General features: G+C 41.0%; 1 protein-coding gene across 1 annotated transcript in view; it reads right to left on the bottom strand.

Annotated features, from left to right (window-relative positions):
• Positions 1-11,518, bottom strand: part of FBXO47 (F-box protein 47) — a 28,455-nt gene extending 16,937 nt beyond the window's left edge. Inside the window, exons 1-2 of the mRNA XM_081115756.1 lie at positions 11,399-11,518; positions 10,452-10,858 (exon numbers count right to left, since the gene is read on the bottom strand). The gene's annotated coding sequence lies outside the window, so the exon portion shown is untranslated. The remainder of the gene's footprint in view (positions 1-10,451; positions 10,859-11,398) is intronic.
• Between the last annotated feature and the right edge of the window lie 200 nt (positions 11,519-11,718).

Genomic DNA, 11,718 nt, shown 5'->3' on the forward strand with positions numbered 1-11,718 from the left:
ATAAAAATAGAGACTTTAAGTTTAGAGCTTTTAAAATTTTACTAGCTCTAAGAGATTAAGAAGGTTGTATTACTATTATCAATTACATGCTGTGTAATATATAAATAAGCAGTGAAATTAAAGTCTTGTAAAATTAATAAGACTCAAATAAATAAAGTAATAATTTTCCCTCAATTTCAGTTTTGGTTAATAAAAGTCACTGCTAAGTCTTAGGAAGTGTGAGTGTGTGTGTGTATGTGTGTGGCTAACACAACTTGATTTCAAAATGAACATTTCTTAGAGGGAATTAAAATCACTGATAACTTACTTGTATTAAAAAATAATTTTTTAAAAAACTACTCATCACACACAGTGACATTGTCACTACCGCTCTCATTCAGAAAACATTGTCTTGTATATATATATGTACATATGTGTATATATATGCATAATCACAACTCTAGCCTAAAGCTCCTTGTTTCCGAAGTAACAACTAAGAGCCTTCATCAGTTACAAGTATATCTGACCAAAATGCATTTTCTCCTTTTGTCAGAAAATTGCTAAAATCATATTGTTACTTATTCATCTTAAAAGGTTACATATCAACTTATATCAATTTAAAATCAGTTACACATTTGAACACACAGCCAAGAAATTCAGTGCTTCATGAAAAGCATACAGTGAACCTTCTTTAAGACCATATCATAGCACTTTGCTTCAGCATTCAATGACCATTTAAATTAGCAGATATTTTAAAATAATGGTTAAAATTACGCAAGTAATATATGCATTGTCAAAATGTTTACAAAATACAGCAAAACAAACAGATTAAATTTGCCTATAAACACTTTGATTTATATCATCCCAGAATTTCACGTATATATTTTTTAACAAAAAAAAAAAAGGGGGGGGATCACTGTTCATCTACTTTGTAATCTTTTTCAATTGTAATTAAAATTATAACTTCTTTCCATGCCAATAGATATATACTTCTACAAGTAATATATTTTAAGGGCTGCAAATAATTCCACCAAAGGGAAGAATCTTAATTTATTTAATCCGTGACGTTGTTGTTTTTCTCACAGTAGGTAGGCATTTTAAAGCAATATCATTGTTATAAAATATAAACCTGGCCCAGGATTTGCTTCTCTGAGGAACTTGTAAAGAGGAACTTGGGTGGGCTTGTGGGCTCTTCAGAGATGCACAACCCACGGGACTTTAGTGTGTCAACCACTCAGTGTGTATATATATACACACACACACACACACATATATATGCCTCTGAGAGGGTTAAAACACAATGCCCACATTCTTTTAAGACTAAAGCCTCTTTTTACAATTTCTTATTTTCCTCTCAGGCCTGAACGTATAAGAAGATAGCAGGCTTTTCTGAAAAACTTAAAGATGTAATCCCAAATTATTGCGGGTTTCCTCTCACCCCTCCAGGGAAAGAGAATCAGACCAAAATTAAAGCCACACAATGTTTCCACGCCCCCGGCCCAGCCCACTCATTTGACTATGTGTGAAAGGCTTTGAGCGCCCTCTTGGATGAACTTTTTTCCCCGGTTTCAGAGGAAAACCGTCCCGCGGCTCTTCACCGGGATTTCGATTTTGTTTGAACCTAAGACAACCCTCTGAAGAGACCCACCCCATCTGCTCGGGTGTTAGCCCAAAACATCTCCAACGAGGTGAACCAGGGAGGCCACAAAAGACAAACCGGCCAGTATAAGAATCAAACTACACTGGGATGCATTTTTTACCCCTTTCAGTTCATCAGAAGTTGAAACTACCTCAAGAAAATACGGGGGAAAAGAATCTCTTTTTACCACAGATTTTGACAGTTTTCCGACTAAAGAATCACAGGAAGATGGGATTTAGTCGCTCTGCCCCACCATCCTCAAGTCTCTTAATGTTTTTAAAGGAAAAAATCGCCTCAAGATTTTCCGGCCGGGAAGAGAGAAGGTCCGGCTCTGATCCGCTCCAGCGCTGCGGTCCCGCCTCCCAGGAGCCCCCTAACCTCGAGAAGGTTTTAGAATCCTCCCAGGAGCCCCAGCGGGAGGGAGGTCCCACCCCCTCATGAATATTAATAAACCCGACTCCCATAGTGCCCTCCTCCCCGGAACCTAGGCCGGAGCCATCCTTTTGCCCCAAACTGAAGACCGGAAGGGGTGGAGCCGTTAGAATCTGGAGGCGGGGCTGGTACAAAGCGAGAGCCCCAACCTGGCGAGCCGTACGTCTGCTCTAAACCACTTCCTCCACTTTCAACCTAGTGTTGAGTCCATTTTTTATTTTCCCCAACCCACCCCAATAGGGTACGTTACAGGAGCTTTCATCAAAAGTTCTGTTGGAAAAAAACAAACCCAAACATTCCTTTTGAAACCCATCTGGGTGCCTAGAATCGAAGGAAGAGGAGAGCCTCCGGCCTCTCAAGATGGAGTCCAAGACAAATCCTTAGGGCTTGGCCCTCCTCCCTTGAAGATTAAGTTCTCATCATTTATTCGCTCCTTCAGTGGCTAGTCATGGAAGCCCGCTCTGCACCAGTCACGAGTAGGCCCTAAGGATACAACAGAGAACAACACACAAAAAGTTTCCTGCCTCCACGGAGCTCGTTAGTCTAACGGGAAAGGGAACTAACAGACAAAATAAAAAACTACAGGTGGAGGCGATGTTATGGAGGAAGTGAGGCAGCAGAAAAGAAGAAGGTAAGGGGGGGTACCTGTGCCTGCTTTAGATGGACAGGCCAGGAAGGTCCCTTGGAGGAGGTTACATGTCATTGGAAAACTCGTAGATGGGAAGGAGCCAGTCAGGGTAAGTGTCGCGGGAAAGATTTGATACGTGCTAGGGATTTGCAAGGCCGGCAAATCACGACGTGTAGTGAGCACGTGGGAGAGAGGTGTCCTGGAGGCGGGGGGGAGGGAGGCGCAGACGGGGAGGCGCAGCGCCTGGAAGGCCGGAAAGAGGTCATTTTAGAACCTCTGTGGGCCCGGGACGCTCCTCTCAGGGGCCCACTCCGCGTAATAGTCAACAAAATACGATATACCCGCATCTCTCATTAACATAAAATAGATACACAGCTATGTAAAAGTTGATTTGAAATTGAGGATTAGTTGACGTATTGTTATATAACATACTCACAAACATTTATTAATTTTGATTTTGTAGTTTTTTTGGAGTCAGGTCTCTCCACTCCCCCACCCCCGAGTACTTGTTATAGGCCCTTGACCAGATCTCGGCCCCGAGGCGTGGGCCAGGAATGAACTGCCCGGTGGGTGCGAAGATACTGTTCAGATTTTATTCAAAGTGCTGTAGAAAGTCCATCGAAGCGTTTTAGCAGAGAGTGATATGATCTGAGTTACATAATTTAAAGGTTTTTCTGGCTTTTAGGTAGAGAATAAACGAAGCAGGTAGGAGTGGAAAAGGTGAGATATGTTAGGGACGTTTTTTGCAGGACCAGGGTGGTGGCCCTGGAGACATAGGTTTGAAATCTATGTATTTTGGGCATAGAAGTGACTGAATTTGCTGATGGGTTAGATGGAGTAGGGGAGGGAATGGAAGGAGATAACCTCATTTACTGAGATATGCAAGTGGGGAGGAGTTTTTCTAGTGGAGAATTAAGAACTTAATTTTGGGGATAGTACGTTTGATATGTTAGGAGACATCCAAGTGAAAATGTCAAGGAGGCAATTGAATTTGCAAGTCTGGAGGTTGGAGGAAAAACTCTAGGCTAGAGATATTTTTAAGAGTTTTCTGCATTAGGCAGTGCTTCTAGAGCCTGCCCACTCTCTAGGTCCCCGAGGGTGTATCAATCCCCCTTAATTCACAGTAGGGTCTTACCATCACGTTTAAACTTCAAAGAAGAGTTTTCTGCATTAGAGGAATATTGACATTCAGAGATTAGGAAAAGGAGGGCAAGGCCTCAAAGAGATTGAAAAGGAGTATTTAGTGGAGTACCTGGAGAAAAACAGGAGAGTATAGAATCACATAAGCCTGAAGCAAAGTGCTTCCAGAATGAGTTGTCAGCTGTGACCAATGCCGCTGAGTTCAGCAATGTGGTCGCTAGAAGTACTGAGGGTCCACTTTGCCATTTCCCATCTCAGGAACCTATGGTGACTTTGCCTTGTCAGCCACATCAAGCGCAAATCCCTCTGCCATTTCTTCAATGTCCTCTATTATCTATTTCTCCCCTATTTGTTCTTTCGTTACATTTGCTCCATGCCTATTTTCTGCCAAATCCAATGTTAGCTGCAGGAAAAGTACAGATTCTGCCTTTTAGTGGCTCATGGTTACGAGCACCACCACCCCTAATAGGTATTCTGTTTCTTCTTAAGGGAACAAACCTGCTACTCCAGCAGGAATGAGGGGGAAGTAAGAGGGGGGGTGGCGGAAGTGACTCTTCCTTAGCAGATTTGCCCCTACCTCTCTGTGCTGAAACTTGCATCAGAAATGACTCCCCTCCTTTACAAATCTTTCTCTAGGTCCCACTTTAAGATTGTTTCTTTATTAAGTATGCTTTCTCTCCTAAACGACACTGTAAACTCCTTGAGATGCTTTATATCTCTTTTGTATCTTTTATGAAGAACAACAGATACAAAGATGGATCTACCATGAGGTTGAAACTTAAGCTTTAGGGCCTTCTACTTGCATAGGCCCCTTCTAGTTTTTGTATTCAGAAGCAGCAGGTGGAAATTGAAGACATATTTTCTGATAGACTCTAAATTAACTAACTTAAAATATTTGTTGACTTATTAAGCTTGTTTTATTTATAAGGATTTACATGAGAATTTTAGTTATTGATTATATCATTCCCTCGCCCAGGAGCATTCAGTGGATCGCCAGTGCCTCTAAGTGAATACAAGCTTCCCAACCCGGCCTTCAAGGCCTGCTTCAGTGTGGCTGAATTTTATGTTTCCAGTCTCATCTCCCCAAACTCTCCTTATTTCCCCCAAACGGAACCTCTTGCTGTCACCCTGGTGGTGGTGTTCATACTGATTTCTCTGCTTGGAAAGCTCTTTCTTCCAACTCCACCTTTGGACATACTATGATAGCCATTAAGCCCTTGCTTTTGGAAGAGAGTCCTCTAGACCAACAATGTAACCCGAGAGCTTGTTAGAAATGCAGAATCTCAGACCCTGCCTCAGACCTACTGAGTCAGAATCTGGATTTTAACAAAATTCAGAGATATATTGACTTAGGCCATTTCATAGTCTACCTCCTCTAAGAGTCTTAAACCTTTTAAAATCCCTATAACAAGAAATGTTTTTCCTCTTTTGAACCAAGGTCCAAGGAGTAAGTGTCTTTCCCAAGGTTTTCAACTCTAGTATCCTGGCACGAAGCCAGTTTGAGTAATTACACTTATGTCATGTAAAATTTTGCCTGAGAAAGTGCTATATTAAAAAATCTGCTATGAAATAGTATGTACAGTATTACACTATTTTAAAAGAAAAATGTATAAAGGAGCATAAATACTAGAAGGAATGAGACTTAATATGACAGCAGTAGTTATCTTTGCTTGCTTGGCAATATTAAGTGGGGTTTTTTTGTATTATTAGAAAAAAATGTTAAAAATATATACTGTTGTATATTACTGTACCACAAATGGAAGAGATGGAGAAGGTTGGGAAAGTAGTTTTGGATATTTTTAAACGAGTATCATCAGAAACTGAAAGGTGGTAATGAATAAATGTACTGAAATGTTTAAGCCAGTTCATAGCTCTGTCTGGGACATCTCGAGGCAGGAGGAGCAAATAGCACGGCAGTTAGCGGATATTACGTCCTTTTGTATAACTCACCAAAGAAGATATACAGATGGCAAGTAAGCATATGAAAAGATGCTCCGTATAATATGTCATCAGGGAACTGTAAATTTAAACAACAGCGAGATCCCATTACATAGCTATTAGAAGGCCAAAATCCAAAACACTGGTAGCTCTAAATGCTGGTGAGGATGTGGAACAATAGGAACCGTCATTTATTGCTGGTGTGAATGCTAAATAGTACAGCTTGGCCATTTCCTACAAAACATTTACCCAAAGTTGTTGAAACCTTATGTCCACACAAAAACCTGCACACGGATATTTATAGCAGCTTTGCTCATAATTGCCAAAACTTGGAAGCAACCAAGGCATCTGTCAGTAGGTGATTAGATAAATGAACTGTGGTACATCCAGACAATGGGATATTATTCAGTGCTAACAAGAAATGAGGTATTAAGCCATGAAAAGAAGCGGAGGAATTTTAAATGCATATTACTAAGTGAAAGAAGCCAGTCTGAAAAGGACATATATATATATATATATATAGTGTTATGATTTCAACTACATGACGTGTGAAAAAGGCAAAACTATGGAGACAGTGAAAAGATCAGTGGTTGCTAGGGGCTGCAGCGGAGGGAGGAATGAATAGGCAGATGATTTTTTAGGCAGTGAAACAAGTCTGTGTGACACTGTAATGCTGAGTACATCTCATATTTTTGTCAAAACCCATAGAATGTACAACACCAAAAGTGAACCCTAATGTAAACAATGGACTTTGGGTGACAATGATGTATCTATATAGGTTCATCAATTTTAAGAAATGTACCTCTCTGGTGGGGTATATTGATGCTGGGGGAGGATGTGCGTGTGTGGGGACAGGCGACGGGACAGGGGGGAAAAAATCTCTGTACCTTCTGCTCAATTTTGCTGTGAACCTAAAACTGCTCTGAAAAATAAAATATATATGTAAAAAAATTAAGGCCAGCGCTTAGCCTTTAATTTAGAAAAAATTCCAGTTGAGAATCTAGAGTTTCTAGACATAAAGCAGTCAGGTTTTTAAAAAATATGTGTATGCATATCAGGTTTTGTGTGTGTGTGTGTGAAAATAATGAGCATTGTATTCTTCTCAAAACACAAAAATGAAATGTTTCAAAAACCTTTAAAAGATACTTTAAGAAAAACAATTTTTTGTTCTATTAAATACACCTTATCAGACCTCACGAATGTGACACTGACAGCAATTAAAGCAAATTCCGTGTGAGTAGATTTGGCAGGACAGTCATTGCAAAACACTGGACAAGTATGACTAATACTCCCCTGTGGGATAAACCGATAAAAATTTAATTTCCAGATGGTCAAAGTTCAGGCCTGACTTATTTGGAATTTTTTACCAATTGAAAACACTGAAACTTGGAAAACTCAGAAAACTATAATTCTTATTAATTGACTGAAATTACTAAGCAAACAAGCCACAGGATCAAGGGGACCCACTGGTTGGTTACTAAGTAGAACTCGTTTCAGGCAGAACCGGGTGCTGTAATTTTTCCAGCAGGTGGCAGCAGAAGGCTGTATAAGATTAAATATGTTTTCTCTAGTGAGGCGCGGAACCCCTAAAGGCAGAGAGAACTCAAAAGCACTTTAGCTGTCACTGAACACTCGACTTACAATGAAAAAACTGTAATCCAAAGAGATTACCTGAACTTCCTAAGGCAAAACTCTCCACTGAAATAAATTCCTTGAAACATGTCTGGCTATGCAAAATTCCACTTACAATTACATTATACTCAAGGCAAACAAATTTAATTAGGTATGAAAAACAGAATGTTTCATACAAAATACTAAGTTATGATAGAAAAGCCTTTGAAGTATTTCCAGAACTCTTCCCCTTTTTTATTAATACCTTTTTAAAAAAAGGCCATCTGAAAGTTTTCTAATGGGATGTGCACTGCTAAGCAGAAGTTTGGGAAGCGAATCTGAATTTGATTCCTCATCTCATGTCTGCCATGTCACCTTAAATAAATTACTCAAGCTATGTGCTCACTGTCAAATGCAGTAATAATAAACACCCTATAGGGTTGTTGCAAGGCTTAAATGAGATCATACTTGTAATGTTTTTGGTTCATACATAGCAAGCACTTGATAAATGTTATTTCCATTTTCCACCCACTCTGGGGAACACAGAGGTGGACAAGCTGGGTATTTCCATTAATAGGGCTATCCAATAAAATACAAGACACCCAGTTAAATTTTAATTTCAGGTAAAAAATCGACACTTCTTTTTAGTGCATGTATGTCCCAAATTTTGCAGGGACATACATTAAAAAATTACTTGTTTATTTAAAATTAAAATTTAACTGGGTGTCCCGTATCTTTCTTTGCTAAATCTGACAACCCTCATTTTCAAAAGTTCCTGATTTCTTACAGAATGAGGAAATACCAAAGCAGTGTTATAAAATTAGAGATAACTTTTTAAATATTTATACTTAATTAGAATGCCAAACTAAGAAACACATTGCAATATAACTGCCGGTCACCAGTAATGATAGGACTTACCACAAACATTAACAGGGCACTATAGGAAGTGTGTTCTGATATTAGGACCTATGCTTACAGCTGCACAACAAATGTCTTCATTGAATCTTGTTTATGTGTCTTTATGACCATTATTTCATTGGGAGATGAAGCTAAGGATCTAAATTTGAGGTCCTCTGATACTGAGGGTTCAGCCAAATGGCCCTCTGACCCCTCATGATAAGCCTTACTCACTTTCTGATATGATAGTAGAGATACTACTTTATCCTAGGAAAATGTTTCCTTTGTCAAATATGACAGGATCATTTACTTGGTTGTAATGTATGTATTATTCCTTTATTGGAAAAAGGCAAAGGAAGCTAATGGGCTGAATGCAGCCAAAGGACCTGGTGGCCCAATTTCTACCCTGTAAGGAACTGGAGGAGCTGCAGCAAAACTTTAATATACCTCAAAGGAGGGCACTTTCTCCTTGTATCCACTTGCTTAAAGGAGAGCTATAGTTTATTATGTACTAAAGTTGTCTGTTCATCACATCACAAGTACTTTTCAGACCACTGTGCTCATCCGATGGCACCACAAGGTATTAGGAAAGAAGAGGCCTAGACAGTTTACGGTTTTCTAACAATTACTCAGGCTGTTATGTGCACTGCCTCCCAATTTATGTGCATCACTTCTCTTTATGTGATTCTTTCCTCTCTATACCCTGTTTTTTAAGTATGACACACACTCAATGAATTTTAGCATGTGAAATGGATATAGTTGGCTGGTGAAGAATTATGTAATTTAAGCAGAGAAAAAGAATTTAAGGGCAGCTGAGGTCTGCAGTGTTCATGCAGTTTTGGATTATTTTTGTTCCTTGTGTTCTCTTATGGTTTCAACTTCAAGTCTGAAATACTCCTAAATCGCCCTATTGTTTATTTTCCTCATTAACATTTCTGGTAAACACAACAGTTTAATGTTTATCAAAGGAACATTTTAAGGACAGCATGTCACATTGGATGGTCTCCATTTTCAGGGTGTCTGGTTCTGAAAAGCACATAATGGACACGTTGTGGACATCTGATTCTCCGCATTTCATCAAATAACATGCTTTGTTTTCTTTGAATGCACTGACTATTGCAGCAAGAGTCAAGAAAACACAGCAAAGAGGAGATGGACTCAAGTCTACATGTCTTATCTTGAAAGACCCTGTCTTTTTCTCACTTCCCTTCTATTTCCTAAAGCCTTCTCTGGCCAGCCTGGAGGAAGCTATCCGCCCTCCCCCTGAAAGCCAATGAAAATAGTACTCCTCTTTTCTTACTCTCACTAGCACCCTCCCAGGGTGCTTCATCTCAGTTGTCTAGGACTTCATCATTTTCTCCCTTTTTCCTCTCTTACCTCTCTGGCCTCTCCTCACCTCCACCTCAGGTCTCCTCTCTGTACCAGCTTCTTAACTGCCAGCACTCCTTAAGGCTGTGTGAAAGACCACTTTCTCCTCCAAACACTCACCTCCACCCCTGGCTCCAACCACTGCCTTATATATATCACAAACATAGGTCTCCAAGTCAGCATCCCCGTGAGCTCCAGATCCCATAGCTCACTCCTGGGCACCTCCACCTGGATGTCCCCTGGGCTTCTTAGCCCAATATGTCCTAAACTTGCTTGTCTACTCAACTCCCCACCTCCACCAAGATCTGCTTCTCTTCCTGCCTCTGGGTTCAACCCAGAACCCGGGAATCATTCTAAACCCTTCTGTTTCCTTATATCTTTATCTTCGTCTTCCTCTAAGGCTGACCAGTTCTCTCTCTCTACACACACACACACACACACACACACACACACGCATACATGCATATATAACATAGTATAAATATACCTTTATACTATCGCATTATATTATACACTCATTCTCTCTTCCATTTTAAATGCTACTGCCCTGGTCTAGGCTGGCCCTCACCTTTTCTTGCCTAAACACTACATTTGCCTCTTAACTGGTCTCCCTACTTCCCCTAAAGCATCCTCTGCACTGCCTCCAGGGGCCTTCCAGAGTGATTGTGCTAGAATGCAAATCTGATGATATCTTTCCCTCACTTAAAACCCTTCACTGGTCCTCTCACTTAAGGACACAGTTAGAATTCCTCCTGGTAGCATGCCGCGCTCCCCCACCCCGTCTTGGCACAGGCCCTGCCTGTGCTTTGCCACGCCTACCACGTGCTCCCGCAGAGTGAGTTGCTCTCAGCTCCCAGAGGCCGCAGGCTCTTGCACACCAATCTCCTTTGCTGGGAAGGCCTTTCCTTTTGTTGCACACTTCTCATCCGGACTCAACCCGGCGTCACCTCCTCTCCAAAGCCTCCCTTGGATCCAACTCATCTCCCTTCCTCGGTCTGAATTAGTGCCCCCTGCTGAGCAGTTTATGTCCTGTCGGTAGCATGGAGCTTGGTCTATTGGGTTGTAAGCTTCTTGAGGGCAGGAGCCGTTTCCTGTTTCTTGGCACCTCACACCGGGCCGGGCATAGCAGGCACCTCATCAATGAACGTTTTTGATTCACATTTTCATTTTGATCCCAAGTTCTTCTGTTTATTAGATGTGTGATCTTGAGTGAGTCATTTAAGCTCCTGTGTTTTTGTAGAAGTAATAATAATAACCTTTAAAAGACGGCATTTAAATTCAGCTCTGCAGGCATTTACTTTTTTGCCTCTAATCTATTTTTTGAGTTCTTTATGAAAATTAAAAACATTTATAAAGAAAATGTATTGTTTATTATTAAAGTTATCTTTTAATATATGTTACTGATGTTAAAAAATATAAAAATTACATTTACAATTTAAACTACATTTTGCTGGGAACTAAAGTTCCCTTTCGTCCAATAAAGGATAATATGCCCATCGTGGGGATTAAATGAGATAAAGCACACAAAAATGCTTTGTATATTGAGTTTCACTGCTTTTCAAATGGAAGGACTCATTACTGCCACCACTGATGTGCTGCTCTGCTCTGTAGTCTTTTAAAACATGTACTCTCTTGGTTTCAGCCTCCTTTTCTGGGACCTTGCTCTGCTCCCCCAATGTCCCCTGTCTGTCTCCCACCTCACTGCTTCCTTCTCTTCTGCCTACAAATCTGTTCTCATCTCACTCATTCTGAAAACCCAGCCTTACCTCCCCCTCAAGCCATGGTCCTCCCTTTCTTCTTGCCGTGGCTGCCAAAGCCCTTCAAAGAGCCTTAGCTGGCTGCCTGCTGCCTCTCGCCACCCACTCCCTTCTTACCCGGCACAATCTGGCTCAGCTCTCAGTGCATCGCAGCCCTCGCCCTCCGAGGGCGCTCGTGACCCCCGGTTGCCTCATCCAGCAGGCTCTCAGGCCTCCTCCCACTGGGCCTCTGAAGCATCTGGCCTGCTGCTCACCTCCCCCTGCTTGAAACCTCCTCGCTGTCCCGATCCAGCACTTTCTCAATGTTCCTCTCCTCTTGTTCTCTCCCC

Source organism: Miniopterus schreibersii (genome assembly GCF_964146895.1).
Source record: "Miniopterus schreibersii genome assembly, chromosome: 16".
NCBI lineage: Eukaryota > Metazoa > Chordata > Mammalia > Chiroptera > Miniopteridae > Miniopterus > Miniopterus schreibersii.